Source organism: Gastrolobium bilobum, unplaced genomic scaffold (assembly GCF_033153095.1).
Source record: "Gastrolobium bilobum isolate Gb01-03AN ecotype WA unplaced genomic scaffold, APGP_CSIRO_Gbil_v1 utg75659, whole genome shotgun sequence".
NCBI lineage: Eukaryota > Viridiplantae > Streptophyta > Magnoliopsida > Fabales > Fabaceae > Gastrolobium > Gastrolobium bilobum.
In genome coordinates this window covers 76,908-94,208 of record NW_026895742.1, presented here as the reverse complement: position 1 = coordinate 94,208, position 17,301 = coordinate 76,908, and the positions used below count along the sequence as shown (strand labels likewise).

The 17,301-nt window shown below is 35.9% G+C and overlaps 2 long non-coding RNA genes across 3 annotated transcripts; both read left to right on the top strand.

Moving 5' to 3' along the window:
- Window positions 1-831: 831 nt before the first annotated feature.
- Window positions 832-6,151, top strand: LOC133295449 (uncharacterized). Of its 2 annotated transcripts, none has more exons than XR_009749342.1 (5): window positions 832-1,282; window positions 1,445-1,590; window positions 3,883-3,993; window positions 5,065-5,137; window positions 5,883-6,151. It is a non-coding gene; the product is annotated as an uncharacterized LOC133295449 (long non-coding RNA). The 2 variants fall into 2 exon arrangements; XR_009749341.1 differs by having other exon boundaries at window positions 3,860-3,993.
- A 7,549-nt stretch (window positions 6,152-13,700) lies between these two features.
- On the top strand, window positions 13,701-16,802 carry LOC133295445 (uncharacterized). The gene is made up of 3 exons (XR_009749340.1): window positions 13,701-14,074; window positions 15,793-15,907; window positions 16,490-16,802. It is a non-coding gene; the product is annotated as an uncharacterized LOC133295445 (long non-coding RNA).
- The last annotated feature ends 499 nt before the right edge of the window (window positions 16,803-17,301 follow it).

Below are 17,301 nucleotides of genomic sequence, written 5' to 3'. Positions count from 1 at the left end.
ATGCTCTGAATTATTTGATGACATTGATAGATGTCTGTCTGAATGTAATAAACGGTATGGCGTGGTGCAATGGTGTTAAGCATTAGACTTAAGCAGAGTTCGGAATGGTAGGAAGAAGTTTGGGGACAAACTTCAAATTTTGGTGGGAGAGTGTAACATCCCACGAATTTAGGAAGTTGAATAAATTACAGTCAGGAACATGGAAGCATGGCTACAATTCGTATTATGTACATGTGTAGGGTGGACTTAATTCCAATTAGGAAAATTATTTCATGGCAATTATGAGGGAGTATATAAATATATTTACTTTGAAGAAGGCAAAACTCTAGTTAAAAAGGGGTACAATTACAATTAGTTATAATATAGGTAGGAATCCTAATTACTATTTAGTGGGAACAGTAAATAATAATTAATATGTATATGTTTCATGTAATAAGTGAACCTTTAGTTACCTCTCACAAAATCTGCATGCATGTAAATTAATTGGTCATGAAATGGCCACATGGCAAATCCCTACCATCTTATCTCACCACCCTTGCACCCAATAAGAAGAGAGAAATCTCTTTGCATGAAATTTTATTGGCGAAAGGGGAACACATGTCCAACCTTATCTCTCCTTAATCTCTTCTTGTGCGCACAATACAAGGAAAAACAAACCTGTTTGCATGTTCAACTTTTGGTCAAAAGAATGGCTCATTAATCAATCCACATTTTTCTCCTTATGCGCATATTAGGAGGGGAACAAATATGACACTACAAGAAAAAATCTTATCAGTGACAAAATTTTATGAAATTTCGTCACTAATTCTTACGTCACAAGTAAATTTCGTCACAAATTCCTGTGTCGCAAATGTATTTGTGACGAAATTTGATTATTTGTGTCAAAAATTATCATTTGTGACAATATTTGTGACGAAAACATTTCGTCACAAATAAACTTTTTTCTTGTAGTGTGAGTTTTGTCAATTATTCAGAACAGCACATGATCCCTCTTATCCTCTCGTCAAACTGTGAGTACAACAAGAAACAAAGTCAGAAACTCAGCCAACCATTCCTTTCTCAAACCGTAAACCATCATGAAGAACACACACAATCTTAATTTGCATGTCTTTTCCCCTCATCTCCACTCTTAGCCGTGAGTTCCTAAGAGACGAAACACCATTCAAGCCTCCTTCTTTCTATTCCTCATTGATTCGACAGAATGCAGCAGCCAAGAGGACTGCACATTGAAACCATCAACCATTCCCCTTCTCTTGTTCGGCCGAAGGCCAATCTCAAGGAGGTGAGGTGTTTTTTTGTGTCTTCTTGCTCCTTCATACTGGATCGATTCTGATCAAACTTCTTCTTCTATTGCATGCTCTTGATTCTGCCTTGTTTGGGTGCCTACTCCCATTGCATGTAACCGATTCGGTCCTGAGTTGGTACTGTCATCTCTTGCATGCAGTTAGAGCACAAGCCTACTTTTGTTCCTCTCCACCCTTGTTCAGCCGATGACACATCCAAGGAGTCTTAAGTTCGAATTCTTGAGTATTTGAAGTAAGAGGTGGCTGCCATCACTGAAATCCGAAACCGTTTGATGCAGCCAAGGAGGTGAGATTGAGTTTTAAGCTCCTCTTTTTCTTCCTTTTGGTTCGGTCACCACTTGCATGCAAAGGGAGATGTGTGTATATATATATATATATATATATATATATATATATATATTTGTCATTCCTTCTCATGATTTTTTTCGGACGCTGTCTATATGCCTAAAAACTGTAAAATTGTGTTATTCCATTCCTTCTCTGTTTCGGACATCACTTATATGCTAGGATGATGCATTTTTGGTTATTCAACCTTCCTTGCCTCGGCCCAGTCTTGAGGCCAGGTTTGAAGCACACAAGCACAACAAAGAAATCTGATGTAGGAGATTAGAACATAGCGTCCCTTAACTGGGTTGGACTGTTTGTTGAATTAAAATAATGTATATGACTTTGCATGTGTTAACTTAAGAGGGCAGAATGCTAAAAATGTTATGATCATACTTAAGTGACCTAAGAAGTGTTAAGTTATAGAAAAATGGAATGCAATTGATGGACAAGAAAACCGAACCTGTATGAACTTTGGGAAGTTGTTAATTGCTATAAATCGAAAGGATAAAATTCAAGGCAGAAAACCATTGCATTAGAAGCATGAGAATTGATCAAAATAAAAGAGTTGGAAGCCTGTGCTAATGACTAAAGAACCGAACCACATGCATGGAAAGTTATGGTTATGCTATTTAATAATTATTGGTAGGAGGAGCATGAAATCAGATTTGAATCGGGCCTTGTGTGTGTTTATAACTCTGGTAGTAATCACGTTAAATAACCTATTAGTTCTTGACTAAGTGATATTGATACAGTGTGAAATGAAAGTTATAAGCATCTATTAGATAAACCAAGCCTTGAATGCCTTAAAAATTATTGTAGGCAGCTCGCCAGACCTCACTATCAACCTCCTAAATCTTGTATAACATGTTATGTAATTAATTCAATTTTTAAGCTCCTTGGTAATGGTTATGCAAACCGAATCTGCCTGCATAGAACACTTGAGTGTTGTCACTTGATAACCATTGATAAAGCACCCGTAAGTCAGAAAATTTGATTAGTTATGAACCTTGAAATCCGATTATTAATCGAGTGATTGAGAAATGGAAACACTATGTGATGTATATGGCGATATGAAATAAATTCTGATTGGATATATATATATATATACATATATATATATATATATATATATATGTATATATATATTATTAGGTGCACAAGATCCTAAATGCTTGGACTGTTTGATGATATTTGGAATGCTTGATTAAAAAGGGTAAAGACTCAAGGTAAGTGTTTGGTGGTATTACCTAATGTGACTATTAGCTAGTGTATAGAATTGTGAATTGTTGCTCACATGTGCCTTGGATTAATGTGCTGTCATAAGCTATATGTATGCTGCCTATGAATGTGATAAGATGGAAAATTCTGTATGAGAAGTGATTGTTATGTGGCAGCTTGGTACGTAAAGTACATGAAATATATGCTATTATGATAAGGATCTAGTCATGCATATACACCTCATAATTCATTTGTTTCTTGTTTGTGTGTGAAGCATATCATGGCATACATGCACGAATTTCATGTTGTTCATGGATTAGAATATTTATATAAATATGCATACGTTTGAGCACGCATCATATAGGCATCCCTTCGGTACCAGGGTATGGGACACTTGGCTTCCGTCCGCATATGCCACAGTTGGAATTCACCTTTGAGTAGCCATTAGGGAATATCCACTGTGTATGTTAGTACGCGCACGACGGTGCTATGAGCGTAATGATGGCGTTATATACGCACTAACAAGGAAATTGTGTTATATACGCACTATTATGACTATTATGAATATACATGACCATGGCGTTATATGCGCAATAAGATGATGATTAACAGCTGTACGAAATTTTAAATGTTGATGCGACTGTTTCGAATTCTGTGCCTAGTTTAATATTGTTGCATAATTGGTTTTTCTATCACACTACTGGGATTTTTCTCTCCCTTTTTGGGGCTCAATTTTTATAAAATTGCAGGAGGACGGAAAAGCATTTGATGACATTGTTATTTGGATTTTGCTGTTACCTGCTGCTGTTTGGATTTCTGCTGTTAATTGTTTGTCTGTTGGATGACTGTATTATTGGAATATTTTGGGAAGTTTGGATTACTGTTGGAAGCATTATTAGGCTACTGTTTTAAGATTTTTATGATCAGTTAGGACTTTGGAAAAATTCTGGAAACGTTTTGCGAAAAAAGAATTTTACTTGTTAACATTTCAACTCTAATCTGCTTAGCAGACAACTCCCTTGGATGCATACAGGGGAAGGTGTCACAGTGACCTGTGGAGAGTAGAAGATGTGGACTTTAACTCAAACGTTGGTGATTACCTCTTGGACTGATTTGGGGATCGGTTGTGTGTATGCAAGAAGAGGTAAAGTCGACCTCAAGCAATTCTTTTACCAACCCTGTTTCGGCATTCTTGAGTATGTTAGGAAGAAGTTTTTTTTCTTTGTCATGCCTACCCTTTCTGCTCACTTGAACAGCCGCCATTTTAATGCATGTAAATCTGAAAACTGTTTTACAAACTTGGAGCATGAATCACCTTGAATTTCGGAGCTATCCTTGGATTAGGAAAATAGATTAGGCTTTGCATGTGCTCTAATAATCGAAGTCAGCATGTTAATAGACTAATCACTAATGTTTATGTGATGTTGGTAGGAGTTTGTTAAGGAAAAGATTATAGTCACTTATTTGAGGGTCAAAAGACCGATTCAGTTTATATGGTGGACCTTGGGAAATTTCAATTGTTAGCAATTAGTGGAATAATATTAAAGGCAGAATAATAATGGGCATTAGAAGCATAAAACTCCGATCAAAGAATGAGGATTAGAAGCATACAAACTTGTTGATACATTATAAGGAACAACATGAACTGAATTCTGACTTGTAATATGTGTACCTAGGATTGCAAATCTCGTAGGGGATGGATTTCATTTTTCTGCACTTGTAAACAATTGGTAAATAAAACTTAAATAAGAAGATCAATTAGTATTAGAAGTATGACCTTCCGTTGGGAGCCTAGAATCAGAAAATTATTAGGCCCTGCATGTTATTAGAATGATGAAAACAGCATGCTCTTAGCTTCTATAGCACACCTTAATCAGTGTAGGGCATTATATGTCATAGATAAATTTATAAGCACCTAGTAATCATGAAAACCGAACCTATGTGCTTAAGGAATTGTGGGTTGTGACTTTTGTATAAATGAAAAAGCTATGTGCACCTAGTTGTTGGCTAAACCGAACCTGCATGTGTAGGTCCTTAAAATGTTTCTTTTGTTACTTGCTAGCAATTGATAGGACAAAAAGTAAAGGAAGAAATATATAATTAACATTGGAAGCATAGAGCTCGATTAAAATCAAGGATTAGGGAGCATGGTAATTGATTGTAAATCATAGGAAAAATAGATGTAAATTCTGATTTGGTGTATATGTTTGTTTAGGTGCGCAAGGCCCCAAATAATTGGGCTGTTTGTTGATGTTTGGAATGCTTGGTTAAAAAGCTAAAGTGTCAAGGTAAGTGTTTGGTGGTATTACCTAATATGACTATTAGCTAGTGTATAGAATTGTGAATTGTTGCTCACACGTGTCTTGGATTAATGTGCTGTCATATGCTATATGTATGCTGCCTATGAATAAGACAATATGGAAAATTTTGTATGAGAAGTAATTGTTATGTGGCAGCTTGGTACGGAAAGTACATGAAATATATGCTATTATGATGATGATCTAGTCATGCATATACACCTCATAATTCATTTGTTTCTTGTTTGTGTGTAAAGCATATCATGGCATACATGCACGAATTTCATGCTGCTCATGGACTAGGATAATTATATAAATATGCATACGTTTGAGCACGCATCATATAGGCATCCCTTCGATACCAGGGTATGAGACACTTGGCTTCCGTCCGCATAGGCCACAGTTGGAATTCACCTTTGAGGAGCCATCATGGAATATCCACTGTGTATGTTAGTACGTGCACGACAGTGCTATGAATGTACAAGGAAATGGCGTTATATACGCACTAACAAGAAAATGGCATTATATACGCACTATTATGACTATTATGAATATACATGACCATGGCGTTATATGCGCAATAAGATGATGATTAACAGTTGTACGGAATTTTAAATGTTGATGCGACTGTTTTGAAATTTTGTGCCTAGTCTAATATTGTTGCTGTATTGGTTTTATTGCCACACTACTGGAATTTTTCTCACCCCTTCGGGGGCTCAATTTTTATAAATTGCAGGAGGACTTAGAAGCATTTAAGGAAGTGTTTGATGACATGATTACATGACAATTCTGTTAAGTTATGCTGTTGACAACCTTACTGTTTGCTCGCTGTCTCTGTTGAGTGTATTCTGAATATTTGACCTTGATGTAGTTTCTTAAAGAATGGCTTGCCATGATGTATATTATGTTTTGAAAAGAAGTGTAGCATGATGTTTATAATTCTGCTAATTAGTTTGCGAAAAGAATTGCTGTTGTACTTAAATTCGGATTTTTGAACTGTTTTTGCGAGCACTTTGCGAGTTGTCGTTCTGGGGCCACAGACCTCCGAATGAGGTATAATTCATATGTACGTAAAGCCCCAGTTGTGTACTTTCAGATTATATAAAGATTATGTTCAAATCTTGTAATTTCGATTTATTATGATTTTTACAAGTCAGGAGGTTTCTGGAAAAATACAATGAATTTTCAACTACCTTGTGAGTTCTATTTCGTTGGGCTATTCACCTCCGATTCGCTTATAATTTATATGTACGCGAAGCCCCAGATGTCTAGTTTCTATATATCAAAGAATATTTTTTTAAGTTGTTGATTTAGAATTTACATGATTTTTGCAAGATAGACTGTTTTCAAGAAAAATCAGAGTTGCGCAGCGAAAGCCTTTCCAAAAATTTACTTGAAGCTTTTATTTTGTGAAGTCAGTTTTCCTAGCAAGATTTTGATTGGTAACATAAAATTGTTTTTACTGAATAAGAATTTTACTCATCAACGTTACGTCTCTAATCAGTTTTAGCAGACTCTTCCCTTGGATGCATACAAGGGAGGGTGTCACACTAAGGACTTACACTCGGTGCTCCAGGGTTGCCACGTAGGCTTCTTATGATGACCGCACATGTAACACAAAGGAATGGGTTGATCAGACCCACACTACGGAATCACATATGTAATAATCGATAAGAGTCTACATACAACTATGCAGCACATAACACAGCTATACATTATCAGAGTTCCCTAACAAAACTGCTCTGATACCATAAAATGTAACAGCTCGTTGTACACCGGTATTGTTAACATTAATTATGATATTTAGCGCAGTTACAATCACAGCAATTCATTTATAAAAATACGAGTAAACTTTTTCCGTTTATTACGCGAGCATTTAAAACCGTAAAAAGCGTAATAAATAAAGGTTGTGACCATAATTGTAAACTCTTACGGAATACTCATTTAAACTATTTTTATATCTTATTTTACTCAATACAAGACACTAAGGGGTTCCCATAAACCCACTTAGCCAATTTCTCAATCTTATGCTTTATACCTATCCGAACATGGTTCGGTTATTATTTTTCTGCGGACACACTGCACAAAACCAGTCCTTCATCTTTAGCTATATTTTTTTCTTACTTAATTATCTTTACAATGAGCTATCACACGAGTCATTTTGATCTCGTTTGCTCCGGATATCTCCGTTTGAAGTTGGACAAGCAAAACTGCCAACGAACCCCAAAACAGTTACAAAGATCCTTCACTCCACGAATTACTGCAAGAAAACCACTCACTCAAATGCTCTAAAATTTTTATACCATAAACTAGACACCTCAAGCTTCAATTTGACATATCATACACTTAATTTGACCAAGAAACGAAGAGGAAATAAAATTCCCAAAAACTGCCAGAACAGCCCCTGCATAGGTGCGTTCTGGACAGTCCGTGTTCACAGGTTTCTACAGGGCTGCGTTCAACCTAGAAATTTCTCAGATTTTAACACAATGTAGGGGACATCTCAAGCTTTAAAATGGCGTATGGCATGTCCCTATCGGACCTCTATGGAGGGAGATATGCTCTCCCGAAGTTCGTCTAAATTCTGTCAATTCTACAGAAAATTCGCTAGAGTTTCCTTTGTTTTTCCTACATCAATATCAACATCAACAACACCTTTATCCCAAATTAATTGGGGTCGGTGGTAGATGAACCCACATGAAAGATACAAAACGGTTGAAAAAAAGTAAAAAACACAAAAAAAATAAAATTAAATAAATAAATATATATATAAATAAAAAAATAAAATAAACAAATAAAATAAAAAAAATAAAAAAATAAAATAAAATAAGATAAAATAAAATAAAATAAAATAAAAATATATGTATATATAAATAAATAAAAGTAAAAAAGAAAGGGACAAGAAGAAGTGGGGGAAATGAAGGGGGAAAGGACTAAAAAAGGGACCATCTGGAACATAGGAATAACAGCGGGTCTAACCTTCTACCATACTTATAGCTTTTCTCCATTCCGTTCTAAGACATACTGTCCGCCAATCTATATCCCACTCCATTAAATCTTGTTTTACTACCTTCCCCCAAGTAAGCTTCGGCCTACCTCTGCCTCTTTTTGTGTTTAGCTCTAGGTAACAAACTTCTCTCATCTTCTCAGCTACCGGTACTACTCCGACCTTTCGTTGAATATCTTCATTTCTTATCTTATTCATCCTTGTGTAACCACACATCCACCTTAACATCCTCATCTCTACTACTCTCATCTTATGCTCATGTTGCCTATGTGCTGGCCAGCATTCCGCTCCATATAGCATTGCCGGTCTTACTGCCGTTTTATAAAATTTTCCTTTTAACTTCAGGGGGATTTTGCGGTCACACAAAAATGCAGATGCACTGCGCCATTTCATCCACCCTGCTCTGATTCTATGATTTACATCCTCATCAATCTCTCCACCTTTTTGTAAAATGGAGCCCAAGTATTTAAAAACATCTTTTTTGGGTACCTCTTGACCATTTAGATGCACGGGTTCATGCCCTAAGTCTAGCCTAGGCCAAATGGCCATCAAAATGCAAAAAGTGCAAGTCCTCCAATGACTCATCCTACGGGCTTCTTGCCCGCCGCTCCCGTACCACTGCTACCTCCTGAAATAAAGCCCCCAAGACGGGGTGAGATATACGAATATATCTCAGTAACCCAGAGGTTCTGGATAAAACTCCGCCCAACGGCTCACTTCGATGCATATAAATAATATAAAATAACCACTTTTAAAAACGGGATAAAGCAAGGAATTTAGAGAAACTGGGGAATATAGGAATACAAAAGACGTAGAAGCGAGAATAGTAGCTACCAATACCACGCAACGTCCTCAGCATATAAGCCTATGGGTCTCATCCAAGGCGTGTTCCTAGAACATCCAACCAAGGTACCCCTTCCATCCGCATACACCCGAGACTTCCTAGTGTGCTCCTATCCGGATCACACACCACGACCCTAGGTCAACGGGAACTCCCTCTCGGAGACCTATCCAGTGGAAGTCCGAACTGCCCGAAGGCTACACTGTCTACTGGCCAGAGACTCAGTACATAAGTACCCACATAAATACTACATGCATGCTCATGTTATTCTACACTACTCATATACATTTCCTACCATCACCCTCAACGGGTATGGTGGAACACACAAGGGGAACAAGCCCCAGTACCAAGAAGTTACCTCAATGTGTATCTCCACTTAGCTCCAAGTAGTTTATTTTCCAAGCTTGTTACTCAACAGAATGCCTCAATCCCACTTGGTCCAGGACCAAGGGCAATCCACCGACTCACGGTTCGGGGTTCAAATCGACGTACGGCAACCTACAATAACCATGTACGAACCGTCAGTACACAGCAATTCTATCAAAACGCGAAAAACGTCAAAACCCCCCTACACCCTTGTAGGTTCGGCCTTCTTAGGCTTATTTCATAATTTATTTTTCTAAATTTTCTTTCTCATTTTATTATACTTCCTTAGGTTGCCAAAAGGCCATACCAAGTGTCGTTTTTCACTTTATGTCTTTTAAACAACGTTTTGCCTAATATTTTACTCTAGGATCCTTTATGGCATTTATCACCCTCAATTATTTTTCATTTATTCTTCTACTTTCCAACCACCACACAACCCATCTAAATACCATTTAATACTTGATACATCATCCAGGTCATGCCAACAACATCAAATCCCTAAAATTCCCTACATGGCCAAATTGTCAACTAGGTAATTTCAAAGGATTCTCACTCAATTTTAACCACTCCACACCTCATACAATCTCATTATCTTAACCTCCAATCATGAAACAACTCACCAATCCCATCCTAACACAATTTCAAAATCCAAAGTCATGACAACCTAAAATTTCTCTAAGTTAAAAATACACATTTTTCCTCAATAATTTTTATTGCATTTATAGCTAATACACATTATTCTAAGACACGTTCATGTACAAACATTTCCCAATTGAGCTCTCTAAACACATCAATCATCTAAGCCCTCTTTAGGGTTCATAATTCAAATCACATGAATCAACCGTTTAAATACAAGGAAACTCACCCAAATGCAAGGCACAAGGCTCCTCCTAAACATACTCCACCATTGGAGCACCTAGAAGCTCCATGAACAGAAATCTAAGCAAGTGAGTCGCGGCCTTGAGGAGGAGATTTCGCAAAATACAGCTGGATTCAAGGCTCAAGAGTACCTCCAATGGCTTTAGAAGGTGTTTTCCATCATGTTTCAAGCCAAAAATCGACGGATTTGGTGGAGAAATGATCAAGTTATGGTGAAATGAAGTTTCCAAAGTCATTTTTGCACAATAATGAAGGGGCTGCGGGTTTGGAGAAGAAGGAGGGAGGAAGATGATGATGTAATGGGGGCTTTGCCATGTGGCAAGGTTCACTTAAGTGGGGTGGGTCCTACCGCCACCTCACGCGTTTTTAAATTAATTCAAAACTCCCTCTGATTCCACTAAACGTCCATAATTTCATAACCTATGTAGAAAATCTAATTTTTAACATTAACCATTGTCCTTTAATTACCCTTGATCAGATGAATCCAGAGTTTTCCGGTCGTTCGGAGAAAACGTTGTTTTAAGCTGTTGCGCGCTCTGTTGTCACGCTTCCCCAAACTGACTTATTTCCATCAATTTTTACCAGAAATCATATTTCCTAGTTCTATAAACCATTTATAACTTATATTTATAACCTAGAGCTCAAAACTCACTCGACACGTTTACGGTGCAATCGTACCGCGGTATTTTGACCCAGTAAAACACTATTCACTGAATTTTCTGAAACTTGCCTAACCACTCAATTTTTTGTTCTGAATCCATTTCCAGGGTTATTTTTACCATCTGAGACGTTCTACTCAATTTTTATCTTCCTAGGGTTGCGTGTTGGCTAATTACTGTTTTGCCCTTTCTTTGTATTTTGGCCTAATCTTCAGGATTTTCACTAATCCTTCACTTAATTACTCATTTAATGTTTTAATACTTAATTTAGAATTGCGAGGTGTTATAGAAGGCATGGATTCATTATCAGATTCCCTTCACTTTCAATATCACCATTATCTTTCGAAATCATGACTTTGTTGTTTGGACATTGAGAAGCAATATGACCCCTTCCCAAACACTTAAAACACTTTATATTTGTATTTCTAGAGGATTGAGGTTCTGTCTTACCTTGGCTAGAAATTCCTCTAACTGGGTTGGCTTTGGAAGGTCCAAACTTAGGTTTGAATTAAGGCTTATCTTCATTTTTGCTGCAAGTTGACCTTGATGATGAACTTGAATTTTGCCCCCATTGCATGGTACTCTTCCTTTTTAATTGTTTCTCCATATAATGTTGCAATTCTACCACATTTGCAATGTCTTGATTTAAGCCAAGCAAAAATTTAGCCATAGTAGCTTCATGATCTTCATCCACATTGGCTCGAGTCATGGCTGACCCATCTCCTTGAAATAGGCTTCAACACTTTTAGAACCTTGTGTGTAAGGCTTTGAAATTTATGAAACAAGTCCCTATGGTAGTGACTTGAAATAAATCGCCTCCTCATGACAGCTTTCATTTCCTCCCATGTTTCAATGGGTCTTTCACCATGCCTCCTCTTATTTGACACAAAATGATCCCACCAAACAACAGCATAATTAGTAAATTCTATGGCAGCCAATTTTACCTTTTCTAATTCTGAGTAGTTATGAAAATCAAACACCAACTCCATCTTTCTTTCCCATTCTAAGTAAGCTTCTTGATCATTTCTGCCTTGGACGGATGGAATCTTCATCTTGATACTTCCTAGGTTGTTATCAACCCTCTCTTTCATTACGCGCTCTTCTATCTTCATTTCGATGTTCATTCTGCTTCATATCAATTGTAGAATTTGTATCATCTTCATTTTGATGTTCTTATGTTCTAGGTTGTTGCTCCCTTTGTTCAACTCTTTCTATTATATCTTGCATTTCATTGAACCTGAAGTTCAATCTTTCAAATCTCTGTACCATGGCTTTAAATTAAAATTTGAAATGTTTAGGAATTTGAGCATTACCTTCTTAAGACATTTCTTTTTAATCTGCAAAAACAAAAAAAAATTGAAATATTCTCACAATCACACCCTCACGTATTTCTTTCCGAATTAAGAGCTTTCACACTCGTGTGGTTGATAAACTTCCATACCAAGAAATGGTGACTCAGAATGTGGCGGTAAGCTCATGTTGCTTGTCTTGAGAACCATTGTTGTACTTGATGAACCTCTCCAAAGAGGTGTTGTCTCTAAAGCTTCCCTCAACCATGAGGCAAAATTATGGGCTTTTTTCGTCAATTCCAGCATAACCCCAACCACACAGGACTCTTCTGCTAAATAGAGCATGATGGTTCTGATGTACTGCATGATGGGGGATAGTCTTTGATATTGTTTCCCTCGTCTACGAAAGTCTAAAAAATGACTTCAAAAAGAACTTTTTTTTGTTTCCCCTACCTAGTTTCAAAGTTATTCACCAATGTTGGTGGTGTAGTTGTTCCCTTAGAGAACAACAGCCTTTTTCTGGCTTACCCCTTCACCACCAAACATATAGTAATTTGCATAGAACCTTTGGAGACCCAGATGGAAAATCCCTGAGGCATAATAGAAGTACGCTACTAAACCTGAAACTACAACAAAAAGAAAGAAAGGCAGAGTAGGGGAGTCTTCCTTGGCCTTTTCCAAAAATCCAAAACACACCAATACCAAGAAAAAGGAGGCAGTTAAGAAACCCTTCTTTATAAAAACAAAGCCATCATTATCTACTCTAACTAAAGCGTCAACTCAGACTATTGAAGGGTCTAAGAAGGTTGGAACCAAAAAGAAGAAGCCTTTTGAGGAATCTTATAACAATCCTCGTTACTAAATTAAGAGAAAAGAAATTAATTAGATGTTTAATTAAATTAAACACTTATTCAAAAAAATTATATGAGGATATGGATGTTATTGTAGTGAAAGATTAGAGTTATTTTAATAATTAGACGAAGTAAGTCTAATTATGATTTAGAATGTATAATTAATTAGTTTAGCAAAATTAGTGGGTTTAAAGTACCTTTAAGTTAATTAGATAATTTCTATAATAATTATTAAAATTAAGTAAGATAAATTAATTAAAAACCAATAAGAATTTAATTGAGGTTAGAAGGGTCAAAGATGTATAACAAGGTAACAATTAAAGTTACTTGGACTTTAATATTACTAAAGTTGATCTCTTTTGCTGCACCTCCATGTCACTTTTCTTTCCTTGTAGTATGTTAAGAACCATTGAAAGTTAGTAAGAAAGGAACCAATAGAAAACTATTTTAAGGTTACAAGTTAAGTGTTTGTAAAGTGGAAATTAAGTAAATTGGCCCATTACTAAAGGTCCAAATCGGTGGCAGACCAAATCCATCTCCAAGTTATTTTTTTGCTCCTTGTATTCAAGTAGTAGCATTTGAATTAAGCAACCAATAGGAAATTGGTTAACTTTCCAAATCGGTTTTCTATTTTTTCTGGTGTTTCACGTTAGTTTCCTTGCTTTGTCTTTAGTGAGATGACAAGAAAGTTAATCCATTAGTTATTAAGTGTACCCAAAGTCGGTTGTTTTTTTTTAAGCTTCATTTCCACGATTTATTCTTTGTTTCTTCTTCTTCTACAGTCGAGCGTATATGAGAGAAAAGGGCAAGAGTGCATCGTTTTTTTCATCATCTTTCTACTTAGGTTTCTTCATAGAAAGTAAAGGCTATGACCTTGTAAACATATTCCGTGGTGTAGTTCTTTGAGAGAAACTCTCTAAAGTGAGAAAATCCTCTCATTTTCTTGTGAAATACATGCTGTCAAGAAGGGGTTTATGTGATCTTCTTCACTTTTAAGCTTGGGATTGTTGAATAGTTGAAGTGGAAGCTAGACAAGGTAAATTATCTCAATTTTAATGGTTGAAAATAAATGTATCAAGGGGGTTGCTATGGAATTAGGGCTGTTTATTATGGTTTTATATCATGAATATTTAATGAGGTTTATGTATGGTTGTAGGTTGTTTGATGATTTGATGTCAAACTAAACATAGAAAAGCTTTAAATTAACAAAAGGGAATTGTTGTGAGAACAAAGAACAAATTGGCCAAGGCATGAAAATTTATGTAAACCAAGTGTTTGTTAAAATGTCTAAGTGAAGCTATGATTTTTATTTGAACAAATAAGGATTGGTTTAATAAATATTGAGTGAAAGTTAAAAGAAACCTTTGAAATTCTAGTGTAGGCAACACATCCACACACTTTATGATTAGTGAGGATTGCTATATTAATTATGAAAGTTGATATAAAGGATAATTGGAACATATATGGTTGATGAACAAAGTTAGCTATAATGTGATTAAGTGGTGCCAACCATGTGTTTGTTAGATTGTCTAAAAGAAACATTGATTTCAAGTGATTGTTTGATGATTTCTTTAATTAAATTAAGAGTGAATTTATGAAGAAAGACTATAGAATCCTTTATAGGCCAATTCGGCCAAGTAAAATAAATTACATAAGACATATTTTGATCTTGTTTTTATGTGTGTGTGACTAAAAATATATATTAGAAGGTTACTTAGCATGAAGCAAGTTGGTATTATGTAGTGAAGTTGATAGAATTCTCAATTTGTCATATAGTTACTATTTGGAATTGGTAGTTTAAATAGGTACATGATGTGTTTGATTAATTTTGCATATGAATTCATGTTCAATGATTGGTTAAAGATTGATGAGAATAAAGAGTAAAGAGTAGAGGTGGTGAGAAAATCCTTGAAACTCTATAAGTTCCAATCGGCTATTTCATGGCAGTGAATGGAATTATGTTGTCATTAAGCTAAATGGTGTTGGAGGTTCCTTGAATATGATGTAAGTGATTGAAAGCTTGAAAGAAAACTATGGAATCATTAAATAGGTCAATCGGCCATATAGTGCAAGAGTGATGAAGAATGATTATTGATCATGTAGGTATGCTTAAAGAATGTTTGTTTTATGATATAAAAGTTGATAAATTGTGGGGAACTTACATGGGCACATTTAGGCTATACATGTATTTTGGCCATTGAATGGTGTTAATTAATATTATGAGTGTGTGATGTTCCTTTGCAATTGTTAGTAAAATGAAGCATTAATTATCTAAGATGAAATGGTAAATCCATGAGTATATATATATGTAACTATTCGACCAATATGTATTACATGGCTAAGGAAATTGATGTTAGTTTTATGTCAAGTTAATGGAACTATAGTGTGTGAATGCTTTCACAAGAGTTAAGCTAATTAAACTTGATGAAATTATATATGTATGATTTTGGATAGTAAGAGAAATGAATTAGAATCAGCTTATATGAGTTGTTTGTCTATGTTTTGTAGACCGTAACAGTGTATGCAAGTCTTAATGAGATAAAAATATGTATGGGTATTAGTGGTTGAACTAACCGGTTAAGGGTCTATTATGACTTGTGAATTAAGAGTAAGACCTTGTATGCCATGAATTGTAATAAATAAAGGAATGTTGGAATCACTAAGTTAATGAACGTTTGTAACCGAAAGAAAATTGGTTACTTTAATAAATAATATAATAAACTGTCATTAACGGTACGTTAATTATGGTACCAGTGAAAAGCAAGAGGAGTGAATCCCAGAAATTCGAACCCTATGAGACGGACTACACGTGGATAGCTAAGTTCATAGTCTTCGTGTAAAACAAGTTATAGAAACGGAAAACATTCAGGTAAGCTTTCGGTTTAGGAGTTTTCTCAGCCTTTTTGTTCCGCCATGATCAGTGGCGATTATGGTTTCCGTATGGATATGATTGTTGCTAATATTGATACTTTGCGTAGTTGCATTCATATAGTGCATGCATATGATATTATTTATGTTATGATAAGTTAATATAATATGATCTTCAATGAAATAAAGCCTTGGAAGTGTAAGTTATGGTTTCTGAACAGAGGAAACATTTATGGATATGATCACGGTGTACATAAGGTATAGCCGAGGAAACTTTAGTTCTCTGATCATTATGAGTATGCTATTGAATGTGATACGATATTACGAATATAAGATGAAAGCCTTATTTATACATAAGACATGAACATACTTAAGACTAATTAGAAAGTACATTATAAGAATAAATGAGAATTATCAGAAAAGATATATGATACGAAAATTCTAATATGGATTATAAGGTGTTAGCTATGTCTTGGTACTTGATATTTTCTTGCAGGAAGTGGACTCTTGGGTGGAGACTGCTCCATAAACCCCAAGTTTATTGAGATTCATTCTCACCCCGCGTTATGGGGACATATTTCAGGTAACGCAGCAGTTGACGACCGTTCTCGAGGCAAGAGGCCCGTGGCTGATGAGTAGATCTCTGAGCATAAATGTTGCCTTCTTATTTTGGGAGTCTGTTGTATATATATGTTCCACTGTGATCTGGCTATTTGATATTTTGCCGATGCATGGTTATTAGCTAGGCTTTTGACAGGCTATACTAGCTTGTGTACAGATTTATATATTTGTGACACTGTGATGTATTATGTTTATGTAGGTTGATGTAGGATGTTGTAGTTATGGCACAAAGCCACCTTTTTGATGTGATATATATAGAGTTATGGATCAGGTCGGTATGCTACATTATATGATAAGGAATTGTTTTATACTGTGGGTTGTAAGAGCCCCAAGGTCTGTTGATCCTTGTGTGCCACCCATGTCTATTAGGTACATTGGAGGATAGTTAAGCACTTTTACAAACGTGGGATTCATTGGAAAAACAAAGGAAACTCTGGCGAAATTTCTAGAAATTAACAGATTTTGAGTGAACTTTGGGAGAGCATATCTCCCTCCACAGAAGTCTGATAGGGACGTTCCATACGCCATTTTGAAGCTTGAGATGTCCCCTATCTTTTTTTAAAATTTGAGGAAATTATGGGTTGGGCGTCGGCCTGTAGAGGGCTGTGAACTCGGACTGTACAGTTAGCTACTGCACATTGGGCAGTTCTGGACCGACTTTGGGAAATTTATTCCCGCTTCGTTTCTTGGTCAAATTAGGTGTATGATATATAAAATTGAAGTTTGAGGTGTCTAGTTTGTTTTATAAAATCTTTAGAGGAATTTGTTGAGTGT